Raw genomic sequence first — 25,661 nt, 5'->3', positions numbered from 1 at the left:
GGTAAGGCATTCATTATGCAAAGCAAGCACGTGAAAGTGAATTACTTGTTACTTACCCGAGTCCAAAGCTCTCCAGGAGCATTCGCAGATTTGCCCCGTAGTGCGTATGATGCTGCCGCCTACTACCGAGATGAGGAGGGGAGCTCGACGGAGAATGTGTTCTGTTCTCAGTATGCTGAGGCCGGACACCTGGTGCCTTTGAGCGACCAGCTGAAGCAAATGGTCGAGCTCCACAAGGTGGCCGAACAGGCAATAAAGGGCCTCATAGTTCGGCTTTGGCCTGGAGAGGCTCTGCCTGGGAGCTACTTCGGGCTGGTGAGGCGGCTGGTGGATGCCTATCCACGGCTTGAAGTAATCAAGCGCTTCGTCTGCATCAAAGGTGCCCGTAGGGCGCTTGCCCGTGCTAAAGTGCACTGGGGCGAGATGGATGCGGAGAAGCTGGTGAAGGACGGGCCGCCGCCGGGCAAGGAGTATCGCGTCCCGGAAGCGTATTAAGAGGGCATCCTGAAGGGTGCCCGCCTTATAGCGGATGAATGCTCCAAAGATGTAATATTTGAGTAAACTCGCATTTGTGATCCTGTACGCTGAAAACTTGTTCATACGCGCTAAGCAACGCTTTTGAATTTAAAATATTACCTTCTGTGCGGCCGTTTATCAAATTTGAGATATGGCGAGTCGTCGGCTTCTGCCCCCATGCCAGGAGTGCTGGGGTGTTCGGGATAAACATGAGCGCTCTTTTTCCCATTCTTGGGTCCTTCGAGCGAGGCGCTCAACACAATGAACAAGGCAATCGGACTATAATGCTTGAACACTCTCACTTAGCCATAGAATTCTATAATTTTAAATTTCGGCGAAGCCCCTAGTGTTCGGAAGACTGAGTTCAGGGCGCTATCCACGCCTAGGCCGGACAAAGCCGACTCCTCGCTCTAAGCGGCATAAGTCTCTAGTGACTCGAAAACCTCTCGAACAACGACCAGCTCTCGCCTCATCATGACGGTCAGTTTTAGCTTTCTCTACTGAGGTGCTTAGCCCAGCTCAACTGGGGCACAATCGCAGTAGTTCTCCTAGTGCTACCTTAGCCGATATAACAGAACGTAAGGTACCAAAACATAGGAGTCGGGCAAACCCAACTATTGACCCAAGACATGATTCGGAGCCGATGCATATAATGCTATGAGTTCGGGGTGCCGCACTTGTGAAAGTGTTCGGACTTCTCACACCGTATTGTGGGGTACTTAAGCCCCTGGCGTATTGGCCGTACCAAAGTGTACGGGTGCAACATGTCATTAATGAACATATATTCGTAAAAAAGAGTAATGCAATAATAGACGGAAGCTATGCATTGTTTATTTAAAAAAGTTGCGATCAAAGCAGAACGATACAAATACTGCAATAAGCAAAAGATGGGACTATTTAACATGTCCTTTCTAGGGGTGAGCTGCGGAATGTTAAGTGAAACAGGTATACTGCTCATTATAGAGACCACCTTAGAGTTCCATAGTGCGGCGTAGCTTTCTGCTTCCCTGGTTGTATCGTCTGTGCGGTAATTGTACTGCCGGACAAGCCTTCCGAAGAATGGAGTCCTGAAAATAAGAGAAAATTAAGAAATCGGCAGCCCCTAGTGCGGTTTAAGCCGCGTTTCGGGGGTGCCGTGATGGTGCCCCTCCCCCTGTGCCCATGGTATTTCTAGAGCATAGTTATGTACGCGCAACACTGGTTTCGCAAGTTCGCGAGGGCTGGGGTTGGGGCCGCATTGCTACGCTTGCTCGGAACGTGCCAGGTGGTCTTGTTGTAGGTTCCTCCGGGCGCGCTTGACGGTGTCCAGACATTTAATGGCCGGACTAGAGAATTGCCTTGAGAGGCTGCTTTGTACTTCTGCTGTGATAGCCGCCGTATGCTCCTCCGTTCGGAGAGAGCGTTTAGTGTTTCCATTGACCGTGATGACTCCTCGAGGGCCTGGCATCTTGAGCTTGAGGTATGCGTAGTGCGGCACCGCATTGAACTTGGAAAATGCGGTTCGCCCGAGCAGTGCGTGATAACCACTGCGGAACGGGACTATGTTGAAGATTAACTCCTTGCTTCGGAAATTATCCGGAGATCCGAAGACCACTTCAAGTGTAACTGAGCCTGTACAGTTGGACTCTACACCTGGTATGACGCCTTTAAAGGTCGTTTTAGTGGGTTTAATCCTCCAGGGATCGATGCCCATTTTCCGCACTGTATCCTGGTAAAGCAGGTTCAGGCTGCTGCCGCCGTCCATAAGGACTCTAGTAAGGTGAAATCCGTCGATAATTGGGTCTAGAACCAATGCGGCGAATCCGCCATGACGGATGCTAGTGGGGTGGTCCCTTCGATCAAAGGTGATCGGGCAGGAAGACCATGGGTTGAACTTTGGGGCGACTGGCTCCATCGCGTATACGTCCCTTAGCGCACGCTTCCGCTCCCTCTTGGGGACGTGGGTTGCGTATATCATGTTCACCGTCCGCACTTGTGGGGGGAAACCTTTCTTTCCACTGTTGTTCGGCGGGCGGGGCTCCTCCTCATCATCGCTATGCAGCCCCTTGTCTCTGCTTTCGGCATTTAACTTGCCTGCCTGCTTGAACACCCAACAATCCCTGTTGGTGTGATTGGCTGGTTTTTCGGGGGTGCCATGTATCTGGCATGAACGGTCGAGTATTCGGTCCAAACTAGACGGGCCCGGAGTATTTCTTTTGAATCGCTTTTTCCGCTGACCGGGTTTAGAGCCTCTGAATCCGGCATTAACTGCCGTATACTCAGCATTGTCGCCGTTAATGCGGGACTTTTGCTTGTTGCGACGCGACTTGCCATTGCTGTCCTTGGTATCCGAATTACCAGGGCTCTTGGTCATGTTATTGTTGCGAGCTAGCCAGCTGTCTTCTCCCGCACAAAAGCGGGTCATAAGTGTCGTGAGGGCTGCCATAGATTTCGGCTTTTCCTGTCCTAGGTGCCGTGCAAGCCACTCGTCGCGGATGTTATGCTTGAAGGCTACTAGGGCCTCTGCGTCCGGACAGTCGATGATTTGATTTTTCTTGGTTAGGAACCGTGTCCTGAATTGTCTGGCCGATTCCTCTGGCTGTTGAATTATGTGGCTAAGGTCATCGGCGTCTGGTGATCGCACATAAGTGCCCTGGAAATTGTCGAGGAATGCGGCTTCCAGGTCCTCCCAACAACCAATTGATTCTGCTGGCAAGCTGTTAAGCCAATGCCGAGCTGGTCCTTTAAGCTTGAGTGGGAGGTATTTGATGGCGTGTAGGTCATCACCGCGGGCCATGTGGATATGAAGGAGATAGTCCTCGATCCATACCGCAGGATCTGTTGTGCCATCATATGATTCGATGTTCACGGGTTTGAAACCCTCAGGGATTTGATGATCCATTACTTCATTTGTGAAGCATAGTGGGTGTGCGGCGCCTCTGTATTGGGCTATATCACGACGCAACTCAAACGAGCTTTGTCTACTGTGTTCAGCCCGGCCAGATTGACTGTATCCGGAGTGACGATTACCGTCTCGTGCCGTGGGGCGCCCACGCGATCTGTAGATCGATCTTGTTTGCCTTGCCTTGTCCTCCAATATATTTCACAGGTCTGGCGCATTTTCTCGTGCCTTGGTATTTTTAGAGCGGCGCCGAGGTGCGGCTTGAGTGGAGGGCCAAGAGGCTTCTCTGTCCCGGCCACGGGGTGGCCGATCGGCCGCATCATGCGCTGGTGATGTAGGTTTAGGTCCTTCCTCCTCTAGTCGGGGTAGCAACCGGCGCTTTGGGTAGCTCTTGGTGGGGCGTTCGAGTTCATACTCTTCGGCCGCAAGGACTTCAGTCCATCTATCGGCTAGCAAATCTTGATCAACTCTAAGTTGTTGCTGTTTTTTCTTGAGGCTGCTCGCCGTGGCCATAAGCCTGCGTTTGAAACGCTCTTGTTCAACGGGATCCTCTGGCACGACAAATTCGTCGTCGTCGAGGCTTGCCTCGTCTTCGGAGGGAGGCATATAATTATCGTCCTTGACCTCTCTGTCTGCCGCTCTCTCATGAGGGCTGGCTTCTCCATCCTCCTGTGCTGAATCTTGCTGGAGGTGGTTGTCTTCGGCATTGTCCGGGGTGTTATTATATCCCGTGCCGGAATCACTGTTTTTGCTTTGGCGGGATTTAGAGCGGCGCCGCTGACGCCAGCGCTTAGGCTGCTTCTTGGAGGGGTCATCCTCCGCTGTTCCATCGCCATTGCCTTCTTTTGGGGCGTCCACCATGTATATATCATATGACGAGGTGGCTTTCCAGTGCCCTATAGGTGCTGGTTCCTGATCGTCTCCTGCATCGGCGTCCATACCGTCGATGTCTTCGGAGTCAAAGTCAAGCATGTCGGTTAAATCATCGACAGTGGCTACGAAGTGTGTGGTGGGTGGGCTTTGAATTTCTTCATCATCCGCATCCCAACCTTGCTGACCATAGTCCGGCCAGGGCTCTCCTGATAAAGAGAGAGACTTTAGTGAATTCAGAATATCGCCGAAGGGCGAGTGCTGAAAGATGTCCGCGGCGGTGAACTCCATGATCAGTGCCCAACCGGGTTCGATCGGTAGGGGCGCGGAGGGCTCGGAGTCCGGAGAGGAGTCCGGCTCCTTGGAGTCACAGGCTTCGCAGAGAATAGGGCTGGTGTTCGGCTTGATCGCTGTAGAGATTGCAGCCCCCGAGGCGGTGTCCAACCACCCATCCTCGATTGGTGCAGTTGGCTCCGAATTAAGGGCCGGAGCTGATGCGGGTGCGGCCTCCAGGGCACTGTTCGGCGGCAGAGCTAGATCATGCCCATCGTGATAGTGCGGCGCGCTCGGCTGCGGCTCGAATCTGTTGAATATCAAGTCTCCGCGGAGGTCGGCCGTGTAGTTCAAACTTCCAAATCTGACCTGATGGCCAGGGGCGTAGCTTTCGATCTGCTCCAGATGACCAAGCGAATTGGCCCGCAGTGCAAAGCCACCAAATACGAAGATCTGTCCGGGGAGAAAAGTCTCACCCTGGATCGCATCGTCGTTGATGATCGGAGGAGCCATCGGGCCTAAAAGTGATGACACAGAGGAACTCTCAATGAAAGCACCAATGTCGGTGTCAAAACCGACGGATCTCGGGTAGGGGGTCCCGAACTGTGCGTCTAGGCGGATGGTAACAAGAGACGAGGGACACAATGTTTTTACCTAGGTTCGGGCCCTCTCGATGGAGGTAGAACCCTACGTACTGCTTGATTAATATTGATGATATGGGTAGTACAAGAGTAGATCTTCCACGAGATCAGAGAGGCTAAACCCTAGAAGCTAGCCTATGGTATGAATGTTGTTCGTCCTACGGACTAAAACCCTCCGGCTTACATAGACACCAGAGAGGGCTTGGGTTACACAGAGTTGGTTACAATGGTAGGAGATCTACATATCCGTATCGCCAAGCTTGCCTTCCACGCCAAGGAAAGTCCCTTCCGAACACGGGACGAAGTCTTCAATCTTGTATCTTCATAGTCCAGGAGTCCGGCCGAAGGTATAGTCCGGCTATCCGGACACCCCCTAATCTAGGACTCCCTCACCCCCTGTATGGGCAGGGACTCACTGCTGAACAGCTTTATCAAGCCCAACTGCATAACTGGATGGCACAGAACGCTGCTGCTAATGATGTGAAGCAACAAGGTGGACAACAGGATGTTCAGGCTAATGATGTACACTTTCAGGTTAACTGGGGGGAATGGCCTCCTTCCCCTCCTCACGCACCACTGGTTTTGTACAATTTTCAGCAATGGCTTGCTATAGAAGGATTACAGGCGCAAGACGGTGTGCCGCCTGCCAACAATCTTTATGATAGCCCTGGAATGGCTTGGAATGACTCTATTTCTGCCTATACTAGCACTGACTCCAGTGCCACTCTGTCTGACAGCTTTGTTCTTGTGCTAGCAAATGTTCTTCACTCCATGGTTACTAGAACTAGCTCTGCTACTGCCCCTGTTATGATACCTAGAGAAAGCTCTCTTACTGAACCTGTTCTGTCTGCTGAAGATACCTCTGAAGCTGCTGTTGCACCAACCCGTGTTAACTCTCTGACAATTGATCTCTCCCTCTCCATAGCGGGCTTGCATATTGAGATGATGTCCCAGGGAGATACTGTCTCCTCCATGCTACTGAATCCTGGAATTCCTTTTGTCAGAATCAACACTTCCCTCACAGCTGCTATAATGCCAATCATTGCTAGTTATGGCCCCTGGAGCTCTGGGCTTGGTTTTAGAAACAACAACGTTGACATCAAAGTGGTTCTTTCTGAAGATAGTGGCTCTTTTGTGGTTTCCCAAGCTTCCATGACCACTCACCTTGCCTCCTCGGTCTCTTGCACAAACCTGATGCCTGGTTTGTCGGCTTGGATGCTTCCTGCTCAGGAAATTGTTGCTACCGGTCTGCCCCTGCTGGACACGGCTTCAAGCATTGTCCCTGCAGTTGCAACTTCTGAATCTGTGGGCCTGGGACTTGTGCTTGAGAACTCATCTACTTCTAATGTAGTTTTGGGCTCTTTAGTGCCATCTGCTGATGATACGACCATCCTTGCTCTGACACAAACAGAGGATTTGTCTGACACATCTGGTTCTGCTTCAGTTGGGCGTCGTGGAAAGACTGTGGCTCCAGATTGTTCCATTGTTCTGCGCAGGAGTACTCGCTCTAACAAATATGATGGTTTCAAAGTGCCTTCTGTTGCGGACACGTCAACCAAAAAATCCAAGGTCAAGCCAAGGACTGTGCCTTCTGCCTCCTCTGTCAAGATCTTCGACAACAATGAAGCCATAATACCTACTGCACCACCATTGCCTACTCCAATTCAGGTGATCCAGCATATTGGTACAACCCTTTGCGCTATCCCAGCCACGAAGCTCTCGGAGGAAGCTCTTCTTTATGATAAGGAGGCGGGGCCATCTTCGGCTTCTGCCTAGCCTTTTATTTGTGCTCTCGCTACCTTTTATTATGGTTCTATCAGTTAATTGGAACGTTCTTTGCTGGAATGTCCGGGGTTTGAACTCTGATGCCAAGCTGCTAGCCCTGACCAACGCCATCAACTCTAGTGGTTGTGCTGTTATTTGCTTGTAGGAAACTAAAATGGCCTCTTTTGATAATGCGTTCATTAAATCCTGCTGCCCGCGATGCTATGATAAATTCGCTTTTGTCCCCACCCGGGGAGCCTCTGGTGGTCTCGTTACAATCTGGAATAGCTCCATTTTTCATGCAGATATTGTTTCTTCTGATGATTTCGCTCAGGTCATTAATTTCAAATTAATGCAGTCCGCTCACTGTTGCACTCTTGTGAATGTATATAGACCCTGTTAGGGGGATCAGTGACTAGCATTCATTCAATGGCTTGTCCAATTAAACATCCCCGATAATGAAGATTGGCTGTTAGTCGATGACTTTAATTTCATCAGAAGCCCAGACAACCGCAATAAACCTGGTGGTAATCTTAATGACATGATAACCTTTAACGATTTCATCTGTTGACAAGCCCTCATTGAATTACCTATCAAAGGCCGATCGTTCACATGGAGCAATATGCAAACCGACCCCCTTTTAGAGCAACTAGATTGGTTCTTTACTAGCTCCAATTGGACCACTTCCTACCCCAAGACCATGGTTAAACCCCTAGGGAGACCAGTTTCGGATAATATTCCTTGTGTTGTCACAATTGAGACCTCTATACCAAGATCTAAGGTGTTTCATTTTGAATCTTATTGGGTCCAGCATCATGGCTTTTTTGATATTGTCCAGCAAGTTTGGGACAGACAGATTCGATCCGACAATATGGCCATGATTCTTTGCAGAAAGCTAAAGGCTCTCAGACATGCCCTTATGGTTTGGAGCAAAGGGATTTCTAGACTTTCTATTGCAATTGAAAATTCCAATAAGGCGCTTTTTGAACTTGATGAGTTGGAAAACAAACGCCCACTAACATTACCAGAAGCAAACTTTAGGGGGATTCTAAAGTCACATATTCTTCGCCTCTTATCTTATCAGCAGCAATATTGGAAAAAATGTTGCACTATACGTTGGGTTAAATTCGGAGATGAGAATTCAAAGTTCTTTCAAGCGATGTCCTCTGAGCGGATGAGAATTAACAACATTGCCTCCCTGACAACTGACAACGACACCATTGTGGAGGATCATGCTGGAAAAGAGGCACTCATCTTTAATACTTTCAAGCAAAGGTTGGGCTCGGCATCACATCATGATATGAAATTCAATCTTGATATAATCATTAAAAAGTTGATGGGTTAGATGAGCTTACTGTTCCTTTCACCACGGAGGAGATCGATAATGTTATTAAGCTCATGCCAGCCGATCATGCACCTGGCCCGGATGGCTTCAACGGTGCGTTTCTGAAATGTTGTTGGCACATTATCAAGCATAACTTATATTAGCTCTGCAATCAATTTTTTGATGGTCATCTCAACCTTGAAAGCATAAATGATGGTTTCATCACGTTAATACCCAAAAATAATGCTCCATCATCAGTCAACGACTATCGACCGATCACTTTGTTAAACTGCTGCCTCAAAGTCCTAACCAAACTACTTGCCAACCGTCTGCAAAGAGTGATCCTTCGTATAATTCATCGAAACCAATATGGGTTCCTCAAAGGTCGCACCATCCAATATTGCCTTGCTTGGGCATTTGAATACATTTACCAATGTCAGGCCTCTAAGAAAGAAATTGTGCTACTTAAGCTTGACTTTGCCAAGGCGTTCAACACTATTCATCATGAAGCCATGATAACAATAATGAAGAATATGGGTTTTAATGACAAATGGCTCGGTCGGGTGCAATGCATCTTTGGGTCTGGTAAATCTGTGGTTCTCTTGAACGGGGTACCTGGTCGACAATTCCATTGTAAATGCAGGGTCCGGCAAGGCGATCCCTTTTCACCCCTGGTGTTTGTATTCGCGGGTGATCTCTTGCAAGCGGCAATCAATGACGCCTACTCTAGAGGAGCAATTCAGCTGCCTTTCCCCTCGACCAATCAAACAGACTAGCCAGTCATTCAATACAAGGACGACACTATTCTAGCCATGCCAGCATGCACATCGCAAGGCGTGGTCATCAAAGATATTCTCTCGGACTATGCAACCTCTATTAGCCTCAAAATAAACTTCCACAAGTTAACTCTGATCCCCATAAACTGTCATGAAGACACGTACAACTGCCTTGCTACCATCTTCGGGTGTGTGGTTGGTAAAATGCCTTTCACCTACCTCGGTTTGCCTATGGGGACGACCAGGCCATCAGTGCTAGACCTTTTCCCTCTTGTCTGTCGGGTGGAACGAAGGCTTCTGCTACACTCAACATGATCTCTTATGGGGGTAAACTATCACGTCTCAACTCGGTCATAACCTCCCTAATCATCTTTGCACTTTGTACTGTCAAGTTGCCAGCTAGCATTATTGAACTACTGGACAAAATCAGACGCAAATGCTTATGGACCAAAAAGATGGAGAATGGGGATTCTTGCAACTCTCTAGTGGCTTGGGACATGGTCTGTCAACCCAAGGTTTCGGGAGGCCTCGGTGTCATTAATCTCAAGGTACAAAGTGATGCACTTCTGCTAAAATACCTCCACAAATTCTATAACCGATGGGACCTGCCTTGGGTGGATCTTATATGGAACACGTATTATAGCAACAAGATCCCACATGCAGCTGATCCCTACGGGTCTTTTTGGTGGCGGGATGTGATGAAACTAATGCCAATTTACCGTGGGATTACCAAAGCCCAAGTACACACGGGGAAGGACATACTCTTTTGGAAGGATCATTGGACGGATGGTATTCTGGCAGAAACACATCTGCGGGCTTTCTCATTTGCCACCCAGGAGGATATTTCTATTAGAGATTTCTTGGGGACCACGACTTTGCACGAAACGTTTGATCTGCCGCTTTCGGTCCAGGCGCATGCAGAGACTAGAGATCTTTAACGGCTGGTACGTGACATTCAACTACAAGACAGCCTCTCGGGGAATGATAGCTAGAACTCTACTTGGGCGACTCAGACGTACTCGGCCAACAAATACTATAACTCTTACTTCAGGGAGGTTCGGGCCCATCAAACTTATACCTGGCTATGGAAATCTAAGGTTACAATGAAAATAAAGGTTTTTGGGTGGCTCCTTCTGTCTGATAGACTCAACACCAGAAACATGCTGAAGCGAAGACACTACAACATTGGCAATGACTATACTTGCCCCCTCTGCGAGTCCAACATGGAAGAAACACTTGAACATCTTTTCTTTGATTGTGCCTTCAGCAAGGATTGCTGGTCTCATATTGCCATATGCTGGAGTTCTCAAGGTTCACGTTTGGATTGGATAAGCACATCTAAAACAGGATGGAACAAGCCAATGTTCATGGCAATATTTCTACAAGCAGCATGGAGCATCTGGAAGGAAAGGAACAATAAAGTCTTCAGAAGAATAACACCCACGAAATCATCATGGATTTCAAGACTAAAAGAGGATCTTTCTCTCCTAACTCATATGGTTGGAGAAAAACACATATCCTTTCTCACCTCCTTTGTAGCTACTCTTTGATTTGTTTCCGTCCCACCCCCCAAACCATCCCCAAAGGGGATGACATGTACAAAACCATATGTAAATCCTCTCATTCATCAATTTAATTACATAGTAGGAGGCTCTCCTACTGTTCCAGGTGTAAAAAAATGCCTCTGGGTCATTACTCCACCCCCCCTGGATAACATAGTCGCCGCCACTTCACGATTGGCGGCCCTCCCAGTTGAAGGCGAGTCCCCCGTAGCGGTTGAGACGCGATGGGCTAGGGAGCTCCTTCAGACAGCTTTGACTCAGCAGCAGGCGTATTCATACAGCCACAAGAGGATTCATTCCACCCCCCGCCCAAGCCGGAGTTACAGCAGGCATCTTGATGAACCGGCTGTGTCAAGCAGTGCGCGGGACCGTAACCCGCCTCGAGGGCATAATCCGGCAGGTGGTGGTACTAATGCTCAGGATTTGGTGGATCAGGGCAGAGCGCGTCGAGAAGCTGAGTTAGTGGCGCAGTACACGGCCCGTCAGCTTACTCCGGTTCGTCCAACGACTTCGGTGGAGCCAGGAGTTACCTCCAGCTCTTTGGGGGTGCCGTGTCTCACCCCAGCTCTAAGTAATGTACGGCTGCCCAAGGATTTCAAAGGTCCCCGCAAAGTTCCCAATTATACTACCGATTTACCCCCGAGTCATGGACCGAAGGCTATGAGATGGCAATGGAGATGCTAGATGTGGATGATGCGGCCTGTGCTAAATACTTCACCATGATGTTGGAAGGAACAACTCGCACTTGGTTGAAAATTTTGCCAGCTAACTCCATTGGGTCATGGGCTGCGTTAAAGGCCTGGTTTATCCAGAATTTCAAGGACATGTGCAAGCAGCCCATGTCAATTATGGACCTTGCTGCCTGTGTCCAAGAATAAGGTGAATCGACAACCCAATGGGTGCGCCGGGTTTCGGAAATCTTGCATTCATCGGACCGCATTAATGCCGATACAACAGTCTTAACGTTGGAGGGAAATTGCTGGTTCACGCCTTTGAAGCTGAAATTGGGACGGCTCAAGCGTCATTGCAATGACATGGGAATGCTTACGGCAAACCTGGTTAAGTATGCCGACTCTAATAGTACCAAGGACCCCGAGTCTGATGATGAAAAGTCGGGGAAGGGAAAGAAGAGTGGCAGTTACAAAGGGCAGCAGCATAACCCGGCGGGTCATGGAAACAACGGTAAGCGCAAAGCAGATAATAGTTTGGATTTTGTGGCTAACACCAACACGCAGAATAATAATCAGCATCGTAAGGGTAAACCGCCCCCGCAGAGTGGAGGATCAAGTGTCAATTTTGAGCGCCTGTTAAACCAGCGTTGCCCAAGGCACGGGACACGAGAGAGACCAGCCACGCACCTTTGGAAGGATTGCTTTATTATGCGGGAGTTCAAAAACTTAGATCTTTTCCAATACAATCATGGGCCGCCGGGCGGTTCAGGAGGCGGTTCTCATGGGCCGGATTATGGTGGAGGCAGTTCTGGTTTGAGATTTCAAGGCAACCAAAGTGGACATGGCAATCAAGGCGGTCAGGGCAACCAGGGTGGTTATAATCATCAAGGGAGTCAGCAGCACCATCAATCGGGTTATCAGAGCAATCCGAAGCAGTTGAATAGTGGGCAATATCATGTTTTCACCACCAGCCTGTGCAGGCGCAATCAGAAGCTTCATAAGAGGGCAGTCAACTCTGTTGAACCGGCAGTGCCACGTTACTTGCGCTGGTCTGAACAAACCATTGTGTGGAGTCGAGAGGATCACCCGCCCCGGGTTGATAATCCGGGTCATCTGGCGTTGGTGGTGGCGCGTCAGGTCGGAGGATATAAATTCACCAAGGTGCTCATGGATGGAGGTAGTAGTATCAATATCCTTTATTATGAAACCTTCCATCGCATGGGGTTGACAGATAAAAATCTTAAACCATCGAACACTGTTTTCCATGGCGTGGCACCTGGTAAATCTACATATCCAGTTGGTAAGATAGCTCTGGAGGTTGGTTTTGGAGATGATCATGATTCAATATCAGAGACATTGACTTTTGAAGTGGTGAAAATCAAGAGCCCATATCATGCCCTGTTTGGACGACCGGCTTATGCTAAGTTCATGGCAAGGCCCTGTTATGTTTATCTGCAGCTCAAGATGCCGGGTCACAAGGGGACCATCATGGTACATGGGAGTCGTAAGATTGCTTTGGAATGTGAAGAAGGTGATGTGGCCTATGCTGAGTTGATTTGTGCAACAGAGGAGTTGAAGTTCTACAAGGACAATGTTGATCCGGCAGATATGACTTCTTTGAAAAAGCCAACTACAGAGCATGATCCGGCTTTGAAGTTTAAATCGGCTGATGAGACTAAGCTGGTTGACTTTTGTTCCTGGTGATTCATCCAAGCAGTTTAGCATGAGCGCTAACCTGGATCCGAAATAGGAAAGCGCGCTCATCGAGTTCATCCGTGAGAACCGATACATCTTTGCATGGAAACCTTCTGACAAGCCAGGTGTACCGAGGGAACTCGTTGAACATACTCTTAATATTGATCCTAAGTCTAAACCGGCCAGGCAGTTTCTCCGCCGCTTCAATGAAGAAAGGCGTAAGGATATTGGTGAGGAGGTAGCCCAGCTCTTGGCAGCAGGGTTTATTGTGGAGGTTTTTCACCCTGAGTGGGTAGCTAACCCGGTGCTAGTGCTTAAGAAGAATGGCACTTGGCGGATGTGTGTGGACTACAAAGATTTGAACAAGGCTTGTCCAGCTGATCCCTTTGCTCTCCCTCGTATTGATCAAATCATTGATGCTACGACGGGTTGTGAGCATTTGAGCTTTCTGGATGCTTATTCTGGTTATCATCAGATCAAAATGGCAGTTAAGGACCAGGAGAAGACATCTTTTATAACTCCCTCTGGAGCCTTCTGCTATGTATCTATGCCTTTTGTGCTCAAGAGCGCCCAGGCGACTTATCAGCGCTGCGTGCAGAATTGTCTTCATAATCAGATTGGGCGCAATGTTCATGCTTATGTGGATGATATTGTGGTGAAGTCCAGAAAGGAGCAGATGTTGATAGTTGACTTGAAGGAAACTTTTGATGATCTCTGGGTTTATAAGATGATGCTTAACCCGGCCAAGTGCGTTTTTGGTGTATCGGCAGGCACGCTCTTGGGTTTTCTGGTGTCTAACAGGGACATTGAAGCTAATCCGGAAAAGATCAAAGCTATTACATCTCTGGCTAAACTGGCGTGTATTAATGATGTTCAGTGTCTGGCGGGTCGTATTGCGGAGGTGAGCCGGTTTATCAGCCGGTTGGGAGAGAAAGCTATTCCCATATATCAGAGATGAAAAAGACAGATAATTTTGTTTGGAGTGATGCTGCTAATGCGGCGTTTGAGGACTTGAAGAAACAGTTAGCTGAGCCACCTGTTCTTGCTGCTCTAGTTGATAAAGAGTCGCTGTTATTATAAGTGGCAGCCAATGCCCGGGCTGTCAGTGTGGCAATTGTGGTGGAGCGCAAGGAAGCTGGGAAAGAGTATCTGGTTCAATGGCTGATTTATTATATCAGCGAGGTGCTTATCGAGTCCAAACATAGGTACCCACATTGGCAGAAATTGGTGTATGGAGTTTTTATGGCAAGCCGGAAGCTTAAGCAGTATTTTCAGGGTCACCCCATCACTTTGGTCAGTTTTGCCCCTTTGGGAGATATCATCCAAAACAGGGAAGCAACTGGCCGAGTTGCCAAGTGGGCTATTGAGCTTGGACCTCATGGGTTAGAATATGTGCCTCGTACGGAAATCAAGTCCCAAGCGCTTGTGGATTTCATCAATGACTGGACAATGTTACAGGCGCCGGAAGAAAAGCCGGATCATACTTATTGGACTATCCATTTCGATGGATCCAGGCAATTGGAAGGCTCGGGGGTTGGATTCATGTTAACTTCCCCACGAGGTGATTATTTTTGTTATGTTCTCCGTTTAATGTTCCCTTGCACTAACAATGTAGCCAAATATGAGGCCTTACTCCATGGTCTTGGAATGGCTAAGGAGATGAATTTAAGCCGGGTTAAGTGTTTCGATGACTCGGACTTGGTGGCTCAGCAAGTGTCGGGTACTTGGGATTCCAAGGACCCACTCATGGCAGCGTATCATCGAGAAGTAGATATTGTTGCTGGTCACTTCAAGGGTTATCAGGTTGACCATGTGGACCGGCGAAAGAATGAAGCGGTGGACGCTCTAAGCCGTTTGGGTTCCCAATGTAAACCGGTTCCGCCCAATGTTTTTCTGGAAGTTTTGCATAACTCGTCGGTCAAGCTACCTACAGAGGAGGATTTGGCTATTCCTGATCCAGACGCTCAGTTAGTGGCAGCCCTTCATGTTATCCCGGATTGGACGTTCCCATATTTGGCATATATGAAGCGTGGTGAGTTACCGGAGGATGAAACTTTGGTCAGGCGGATAATAGGGGTGTTTCCGCATTGTGTATCTCCTGAAGAAGGTTGTGAGATTTTGTGTGAGATCCATGAAAGAGATTGTGGTCACCACGCTGGTTCAAAACCCTTGGTAGCTAAAGCTTTTCTTCACGGCTTCTATTGGCTGACGGCTCATGCTGATGCTGAGGACTTGGTAAAAAGGTGTGATGGTTGTCAGAAGTATTCACGCCGCGCTCATGTTCCGACTCAAGAATTAAGGATGATTCCAATTACTTGGCCGTTTGCAACTTGGGGGCTGGATATGGTTGGGCCCTTTAAGAGGTCCAAGGATAAGAAGACCCACCTTCTGGTGGCGGTTGATAAGTTCACTAAGTGGGTGGAGGCAGAGCCAGTCAGTAAGTGTGATGCAGCCACGGCGGTTCAATTCATCAAGAAGGTGATTTTCCGGTTTGGTTTTCCACACAGCATCATAACTGATAATGGTACTAATCAGTCCAAGGGTACTATGGAAGAATTTTGTCAACGTGAGCACATCCCGCTTGACCTGTCATCAGTGGCTCACCCCCATTCTAATGGTCAAGCAGAGAGAGCCAATCAAGAAATCCCGCGAGGCATCAGGCCCGGCTTATGGTTCCTTTACAACGGACGCTGGGTTGTTGGGTGGAGGAGTTACCTTTTGTGTTATGGAGCATCAATACCACGCCCAATAGATCTATGGGTTATACACCTTTTTTCATGGTTTACAGAGTAGAGGCAGTTCTCCCTAGTGACATCCGTCATGACTCACCTCGTGTGGCGGCTTATGTTGAAGCTGACAAAGAGAAGGCACGTCGCGGAGCACTTGACCTGTTAGATGAGGAGCATGATATTGCAGTGGCATGTTCGGCGATTTACCAGCAAGATCTGCGTCATTATCACAGTCGTCGGGTAAAAACCAGAACGTTTCAAGAAGGGGATTTGGTGCTCCGGCTCATCCAGGATGAGACTGATATGCACAAGTTATCCCCGCCTTGGGAAGGACCTTTTGTGGTCAGCCAGAATCTGCACAATGGGTCATACTACCTTATCGATGTTCGAGAGCACAAAGACTCACGTAAATCGAAGGAGGAGACCCACCGGCCGTGGAATATAGCTCATCTTCGGCCTTACTACACCTGAGCCATAGGCTCCTCTTATGTACATATTATTGACAATGTATATATTATGATGATCAATATAATAAATCGGCAACCCTGCTAAAGAGGGGCTTCTGCTGTTATTCCTTAAAAGGTTTTTGGTTACATGGGGGCTTCTGTTTATAAAGCGGAGTTCTAATTACCCATTGATCCGGCTCATAAGCCACACATAAAAAAACTTAGGGGCTTGCCACCCAAGGTCAAAAGGAGCCAAAGAGAGTCTGTTGCAAAGCACAACTCAAACATAGGCACCCATTGAGCACAACTCAAAATATTACTAGGGGGTTATTTGCTTTTACAAGAACAAAGAGTCTATAACCTTGCAATAGGCTATAAAAGCCAGGCTTGGAAGCCAGGTGTATTCACCTAAAACCTGGGTTATCCTGCCTTTTTAAGTAAGCCACTCCGCCCAGGTAATCCTAGTAGACCCATCGAACGTTTGACAAGTCAATCTTATAAAGACCCTGAACTTGTCATAGTTAAAATGATGATTGGTTGATGTGAGGTCCATCTTATAGGGCTTTGTAAAATGGTTTAACTCAGTGGCCTGGCAGCCCATGAAAAGCCTTGCCTTTTTATATGTTTTCTTCTGAAATCTTTCTTTTCGATATTTCTTTTTTGAGGCATTTTATATTAAACCGGTGTTTATTGACCTGGCCTGGCTGTTGACTATAAGTTGGCCGCACAAATTGAGAATATTGCTGGTATCTATTGACCTGGCTTCGCTGTCGATTATAAGTCATCAGTATAAAATTAGATATAAACCGGTGTTGATTGACCCGGTCTGGCTTCGACTACAAGTCGCCGGTATGACATACGAATAATCTAATGCTTATTACAACCCGGTATGGCTTTACTATAAACCGGCAGAACAGGGAGGAGTTATAAGTACTCAAGATTTGGGTTATCACCCTTACTACAAAAAGTTGGTGATCCAACGATGTGATTCAATGTCACAGGTATGATATATTTCATATTTGATTATCCTTCATTACAGCCTGGTTATAAACCCGGATTATATGTTGGGAATTATGACACGTCCAAGACACTTTCAATGTGTTATATGCAGAAACAAGTCAAATAAAGCTGCTAAGGATCATAAGCACACATAACATAAATCATGGCGGGTTAACAGTATCATGCAAAGTGAATATGCATGATGGCACATTAGACCAAGTGTTTAAACTAGCCTATTACAAGGCGTTTTGATGCCCAAAAGGATAATTGTCTTTTCTGCAAGGATTGCAGTATGCAGAAGGCTAAACTGGCCTCCGGATCATGATTCTTCGTCGGGCTGACTTGACGGCTGCGGATTATCCTGCACCGTTTTATCCTCCTCCTCTCCACCCAGCGGCTGGAAGTCAATGGTTGTCCAGTCGATACCAGTTAGGGCCTTGAATACAACTTCATCACTTATAAGGGTGGAGGGGTCAACATCAGGGGCATAAGTATGCTTACGGATTGGCGGGATAAGATTTTCCACATCATGAGTTGGCGCAGCAAGACGTTTGTTGTCAGCATCATAAACCGCCTGATAGTGAGAAAGATCTGTTTCTTCGGCCAATTTGCTCGCTAATGGGTGCATTTCCTTCATCAAATCTCGAAGATCATCATTATCAAACTCTGACCCATCTTCCTTTATGCTCAGGTAGCCGCTTCCTATATCAGCCGAGTCAACATCTGGTATCCAAGCTTTAGCCCAGATTAGCGCAGTCAGAGCACCCGCCCTTGCAGCTGATCTTTTTAACTCGTCCAACCGGGCAGGCAACATTGACAGCTTTTCTAATGTTTCCTTGATCAAGGTTGGGGGCGGTTTGTTATGAGCGGCAGTACAAATGATCCGTTGTGCGCCGGTATATAACTGCTCTATAAGAGTATAGGCAGCCTTCAACTTCTTCTGCATATCAGAGACCAGATGGGTAATGCGAGATCCTGCATCATTGAACATATTGATAAACCGGCAGTTTATGGGATAATACATGTTGAAGCTTATCATAAGGGTACTTACCAAACATAGCAGTGGTCATGTCATTGATTTGCTGCTTCAAGCCAGCCAGTTCTTCTATTACCGGATTAAGGGTAGTTTCAGCATCCTCCGCCCATTTTAGCAGAGCTGCTTTTTCAGCGTCCCATCCTGCCCGTTCGACTTTAAAGCCTTCTTTCAGTTGTTCCGTGGCTGTTAAAGTGTCAGTCAGCTCTTCTTTAGCCTTGGAAGTTTCTGCTTGCTGGGACTTAATATTTTCCCGAAGGTCGGCGATTTGAGATTCTTTTTGGCTTAGATCAGCCTGCAAGAGACATTTAATGAGTTAGTAGTGCATATTTGAAGTCCCAAGCAAATAACAGGTTATACACTTGGCACTTGGGGGCTAATGCATATGGCTTTTATCAACTGACATTTTAAGTCCCAAGCACATAACAAGTTATACACTTGGCACTTGGGGGCTAATGTATATTTGCTCAAGTTAAAGTTATGGATTTTTCTTCATCAATCGGTTTACAAAGATGGTTATCAAGAGTTTTGGAAGCTTAGTGAAAGAAAGGTACCGATTCATCCTAAAGGTATAAATCGATCCCTGGGGGCTACACAAGCAAAAATTGCAAGATTCATACTTTAAAGTCCCGGTTCATCCTGAAACGATAAACTGGCCCTTGGGGGCTACATAGGCAAAGTTGAAGTATTACGAAGTCCCGGTTCACGATGATATCATAAACCGGCCCTTGGGGGCTGCTGGAGTTGATATTACAAATTGGACACAAGAGAAACAATTATGAAGAGTTAACAGTGTTTACCTCATATCGCTCCTTCGTCAGGCCTACTAAACCGGCTTCATAGTCGCGGCTTATATACAGGCGGTTTAACAAGCCGAAATGAATATCTTGGGTGTTGAGGTGGGCATAACTGGATAAATCTGTTTTCCACTTGCCCTTATCCATAGCAGAAAACTCTTCCTTGGCACTATGCTTTGATAAAGCGATGGGATTGCCAGGAGTGGTGTGGCCGACGCTAGTGACAATGACTTCGTCCGATTGGTCATCAGCCGCTTTGGCTGGGCTTGGCAGTTTATCTGCAGCTTTGGCCGGGCTTGGCGGGTCAGTAGGATGGCCGGTGAGATCCTCTTCCGTCGGTTCAGCAAAGGTTTCATGATGTTCTGATGGTGGATCATCATGTATAGCGTCAACATTCGGCTTAAATTGTTCTAGTATCTATTCCGGGTTATCATCAGCCGGGTTATCATCAGCTGGTTTATTCAATTTGGCCTTTTTGCTGGGCCTGGCCGTGGCTCTGAAAGGAAAAGATATAAAGGTTAGTATAACAAACAAGTATAAAGCGTCAAAGAGTTAAGTTTAAATTGTTAACCCAGGAATAGTCTTGAGAGGAGGGAGTTGTGTGGCCGTTGACTCGCCGGATGATGAATGAGGTGTTCCCTGATAGTTTGAATCAGACGGATTAAGAGGTTGCCTTAAATAACCCGCCTTGGGATAAGGAGTATCAGAAATATATATGAGACCTCTGATCGACGTTTCCGGGTTGGAGTGTTCGGTAAATAGGCTGAAGTAACTACATGGCCGTTGTGCCAGGTTGTGCAGCCATGCTACTGTTTCTTCAAAAGAAAGTTGGGATCCAGATAAGCTAGAGGGTGTGAAAGTTTTACTCTCCGGTTTGCTTGATGGGTTTTCTGTGTTGGCTGAGGATCTGAACCGGAGGAAAGAATAATTACCTCTACATCATCAGCCTGGCTAGCTTCAGCGTCCTCCTGATAAGGGTAATTATCAATGAGGTGTATGAAAAATGAACCAAGAGAATCAAGTTCTACCTCTGAGTCCGGATTATCAAGATCCTCGTCGAGGTTCAGCCCAGTGGATTCAGCTGCTTTCTTCTTGGCAGGTTTTTTGTCAACTTTTGTCTTGGGACGAGGGGTCTTGGCCGGTTTATCATGAGGTTTCTTCTTCCAAAATGGGTCATCACCCTATTAAAAGATTGACAAAGGATATAAGAAAGAGTTAAGAATATCAAGTACAAACAGGAGTTAGGCAATTCTTACAGCTGGTGTTTTATTCAAAACGCAGAAGGAACTTAGCCTTGTTTTGCCGCATACAACCACCGATTCATCCTGTATCTTTTTAACGGCTTCAATGATTTCAGCGTCAGTTAACTGAATGTCGGTGTGCCGTTGAGGATCTTTCGAGTCCCCTGTGTACTCACACATTAAACCGGGGCGATAGCTTGAAGGCAAAATACTCCAAGATATCCAGCAACGAACAAAGTCAATTCCTGTTAAACCATTAGCCTTAAAGGCTCTGAGCTTGGCGATTTGTGGTGCATATTTGGCCCGTTCCTTTGCGGAAATGGATGTGTGTTGGTAAGCCGGTGAGCACGACAACCCAGCAGAGGATTCTCATCATCAGGGGAAGTATCCTTGCAGTAGAACCAAGTCTGGTTCCAATCCTTAGGGTGACTATGATTCTTGGCATGAGGGAAGCTGACGTCTTTCCTTTATTGATTTGAAACGCCGCCAAGTTCAGTATTGGGCCCATCTACAAATTCGGTTCGGCCGTTTAAATAGAAAAAAATCCCTGAACAGTTCAACGGTCGGTTCTTCTTGCAGATAAGCCTCGCAAAACACTTGAAAATTACAAATATTGGACATAGAGTTAGGTCCAATATCTTGAGGGTGGATCTGGAAGCTAGCAAGCACATCGCGATTTTTTTGATCCGGGAGGTTTAAAGCCACGGTTTAGATGATCAATAAACAGAACTATCTCTCCATCCTTGGGCTCAGGAGGATTTTCTGGACCGGGGGCTCGCCAGTGGATTTCACTCTGTTTCGGTAAAGCGCCAGTTATAACACATCCTTTCAGATCTTCTTCCGTAACCCGAGATGGAACCCAGTTACAAGCATAAAAGTCTTGGCCATTTCTTAGACAACCTGAAGGAAGTTTTGTGCCGGTTTAAGACTCATGGTTGACAAGCATAAAGCGTTGCATGTTAAAAGACAAAAGGTTTTTAGGCATGCGAAATTGTTAAACCAGAGGTTGATGCTATTATAAATGATAAAGCGATTGGCGGTTTACAAGGGGACTAATGGTATATGGCAGGTTATTTTCTAAAAGATAAACCGCCTACATGGACAATGAGAGTATAGATCTGAAGCCGAAAAATAATTAAGTGAGGAAGAACAAGTTTCACAGTTTCACATTAGAATTTCAGATCTACCACATGTCAGGAAAAGGACAATATTTAGACCTAAAAGTTGGTGCTTGAGCAGTTCATGAAGTTCTAGATCGGGTTTTTATACACAAAAGAGATGATCTGATGGCAAAAGAAGGACTATCATTGCTACCGCACAAGAATATATCAGGTTTGGAGTATATCATATAGGCTCTAATGAAGAACAGGGGAAGAACACCACGAAGCTTCCATGAGCCCGTGCGAACCCTAAATGGATCTATAGAGGAAAGGAAGAAGAACTCACCGAAACTGTTGAACAGCGGAGAGGCACCGCGATTCTCTCGTACATTCAGGGTGATGCAGCAGCCAAGGTTGGGGCAGAGGCGAAGGTCGACGGTGGCGGCATCGCTCGAGTACTGAGGCGACGCGAGGTGGAAGAAAGACGAAGAGGCAAGGGGAGAAAAGGAAAGGGACCCTCGGTCATATTTATAAGATCAAGGGATAAGCGACAGGCGCGGGAATCGAGGAGCCCAAAAAATGGATATGTCATAGAGTTGTCACCTTGATTTTCGGAGGCTCGTTAATAAAAGTAAGGCATACGGTTTTTAATGAATAGGTGACATCATGGCGGTTTATTATAATCCTGGAAGACTACGTCATGGCAGATTACAAGGTTTACTCGAAGGTGCTGAAGAAGAAATTTTCCTAAAGTGTTGAAGATTGACATGAACAGGTTCAAATCAATCTGGGGCCTAATGTTGGGGATATAACTACTGAGTATAAACCGCCCAGGAGGGGCCGGGTTATACCCATAAGGAGTTATCCATATTGAATCCCATGAAGACAAGGAGCATGGCGCTTTATTATAGAGATCTAAAGGCATAGGGCCCAAAGGCGGATTAGGGCCCGTAGATATAAACCGCCATAGGGTGTGTGACTTGTGTTGTAAGACACGATTATGAGCCGGCCGGGATTTTGTAAACCGCCGGGCGTCAACCTGTGTATATAAACGGACGACTCGGCGACGGTTCAGGAACAGGAAAAAACAGATCAAGAGCCAGGCAAAGTGTATTCGTGTTGGGGAACGTAGCAGAAATTCAAAATTTTCTATGCATCACCAAGATCAATCTATGGAGTAATCTAGCAACGAGGGAAGGAGAGTGCATCTACATACCCTTGTAGATCTCTAAGCGGAAGCGTTCAAGTGAACGGGGTTGATGGAGTCGTACTCGTCGTGATCCAAATCACCGATGATCCTAGTGCCGAACAGACGGCACCTCCGCGTTCAACACACGTACAGCCCGGTGACGTCTCCTACGCCTTGATCCAGCAAGGGGAGAAGGAGAGGTTGGGGAAGACTCCATCCAGCAGCAGCACGACAGCGTGGTGGTGGTGGAGGAGCGCGGGACTCCAGCAGGGCTTCGCCAAGCACTACGAGAGACGAGGAGGGAGAGGGGTAGGGCTGCGCCAACAGGGGAGGAACTTCATATGTTGGGGTGCCCCTTTGCCTCCACTATATATAGGGGGAGAGGGAGGGTTGCGCCCCCACCTAGGGTTTCCTCCCTAGGGGTGGCGGCAGCCCTAGATCCCATCTTGGGTGGCGGCCAAGGGGGAGAGAGAGGGGGGCACACCTAGGGTGGGCCTTAGGGCCCATCTGCGCCTAGGGTTTGCCCCCCCCCCCCTCTTGAGGACGCCTTGGGCCTTGGTGGGAGGAGCCCCAGCCCACATAGGGGCTGGTCCCTTCCCACTATTGGCCCATGTAGGCCTCCGGGGCTGGTGGCCCCTCCCGGTGGACCCCCGGACCCGTCCGGTGGTCCCGGTACACTACCGTTGATGCCCGGAACACTTCCGGTGGCCAAAACCATACTTACTATATATCAATCTTTACCTCCGGACCATTCCGGAACTCTTCGTGACATCCGGGATCTCATCCGGGACTCCGAACAACATTCAGTAACCGCGTATATACTTTCCCTATAACCCTAGCGTCATTGAACCTTAAGTGTGTAGACCCTATGGGTTCGGGAACCATGCAGACATGACCGAGACAACTCTCCGGTCAATAACCAACAGCAGGATCTGGATACCCATGTTGGCTCCCACATGCTCCACGATGATCTCGTCGGATGAACCACGATGTCAAGGATTCAATCAATCCCGTATACAATTCCCTTTGTCTAGCGGTACGATACTTGCCCGAGATTCGATCGTCGGTATCCCGATACCTTGTTCAATCTCGTTACCGGCAAGTCTCTTTACTCATTCCGTAACACATCATCCCGTGATCAACTCCTTGGTCACATTGTGCACATTATGATGATGTCCTACCGAGTGGGCCCAGAGATACCTCTCCGTTTATAAGGAGTGACAAATCCCAGTCTCGATTCGTGCCAACCCAACAGACACTTTCGGAGATACCTGTAGTGTACCTTTATAGCCAACCAGTTACGTTGTGATGTTTGGCACACCCAAAGCACTCCTATAGTATCCGGGAGTTGAACAATCTCATGGTCTAAGGAAATGATACTTGACATTAGAAAAGCTTTAGCATACGAACTACACGATCTTTGTGCTGGGCTTAGGATTGGGTCTTTTCCATCACATCATTCTCCTAATGATGTGATCCCGTTATCAACGACATCCAATGCCCATGGTCAGGAAACCGTAACCATCTATAGATCAACGAGCTAGTCAACTAGAGGCTTACTAGGGACATGGTGTTGTCTATGTATCCACACATGTATCTGAGTTTCCTATCAATACAATTCTAGCATGGATAATAAATGATTATCATGAACAAGGAAATATAATAATAACCAATTTATTATTGCCTCTAGGGCATATTTCCAACAATTCGCTCCCTGGTCATCGAAACCCTAGCAATTCCACCACAACTGGATTAGGCTTTTACCTTCACCGTAAGGGGCCGAACCAGTATAAATCCCTTGCATCCTTTGTCCTGCTTTAACCCCTTTAAGCTAACCCGTCGCGATGGCTCCACGACTAAGTCCTTACGCTAGGACATCTGTCGTGACAATTCCATGACACACTGCATTAGAACCACCATGAGCAACGACACTGCCACCTAACTCGGACTCCTCGTCCATGTGCTCGACTTTGTCCTTGCCCTCTTCCTCTTGGGCGATACTTCTTTGCTTGAATCACACACTTGGCTCTTGCTCTTCATCCAACCCTTATAGATATTGAAAAAAAGGTAGCCATCCATTGAAGCATAGTGGATGTGGTCTATATCTAGTACATTCCACTCCCATGCATGATGAAACTTGAACGGAGGTTTCTTCAGTGTACCGTACGAAGGATGAACCATGGCTCCTGCCAAGGTCAGCATTGAAGGCTGATCATGGGAGGGCCCTAGCCATTCCTTCTAGAGGTCGAAGGGGTTGCCTACAACGAGGTCTATCCGACCCAGGATTTCCTTGTCATTCCTAAAGTCTACAATAACGAATTTGACTCGGCCGCCCTTGAGGAACTTCTTAAATTCCTCACACTCAATGTCGGCATGGCATATGTGGTAGACCAAGCATAAGTCATGCATGCAAACCTGGATCACGGCGGGCTTCTTTTTCTCTGCCTCCTTTAGAATCTTCTCGCTTCCCAAGACTATGGTATACTCAACATCTAGCCCAGCGACCCACTCATCATTTGAGTTTTCGAACATGTGTTTGAAGCGAGCAAGGCATCCTTTCACCGTTGCAGAAGAACGGGTGTAGATGTCGTCGAACTCATCATCGCCGGTGATGGTTCTAACCTTATACTCACCGCCGATCATGGAGATTTGGTATGCCATGGATTTGGGAGGAGGGTTAGGATTAGTGGAACTGCCGTAATGCGAAAGGACGAGACGACTAGGAGCGAACTACCGTAATGTTAAAGGACGTCCGGGGACGAGTACGAGCGAGAACTGCCATTGGTTTTTGTAAAAATGCTGAGTGGGGCGTGCGAACAACAGGGTAGTGGCTTGCCTGGTGGATAAATGGATTCATGCACAGTACTATGGGGGCCCAATTAGATGTCATGTCTACTCGACGCCCAATTAAATGGCTTTCGATGGCATGTCAAGCGTCGGGAAAATTACAGGTGATACGAAGCTTTCCATTCTCCCATGATACGGGCTTCCGAGAGCCCTTGGATCTGAGGTCGAACGGTTGCATGGCGTGATTCTAGACCTATGGGTGAATATCCTATCCTGGAGGGTTATTATGCAAATTTTCAGCAACTTAGCATGCGACCGTTTGATCTCAGATCCAAGGGCTGCCAGCAGCCCGTATCATGGTAGTGCC

At 47.6% G+C, this 25,661-nt stretch overlaps 1 pseudogene; it reads left to right on the top strand.

The window, feature by feature from the left end:
• Positions 1-12,481, top strand: part of LOC119290088 — a 15,107-nt pseudogene extending 2,626 nt beyond the window's left edge.
• Positions 12,482-25,661: the final 13,180 nt, after the last annotated feature.

The sequence above is a fragment of the Triticum dicoccoides genome, chromosome 4A, assembly GCF_002162155.2.
Source record: "Triticum dicoccoides isolate Atlit2015 ecotype Zavitan chromosome 4A, WEW_v2.0, whole genome shotgun sequence".
Lineage (NCBI taxonomy): Eukaryota > Viridiplantae > Streptophyta > Magnoliopsida > Poales > Poaceae > Triticum > Triticum dicoccoides.
Note: the sequence above shows the minus strand (reverse complement) of the source record. Positions and strands in the feature narration are given on the sequence as shown.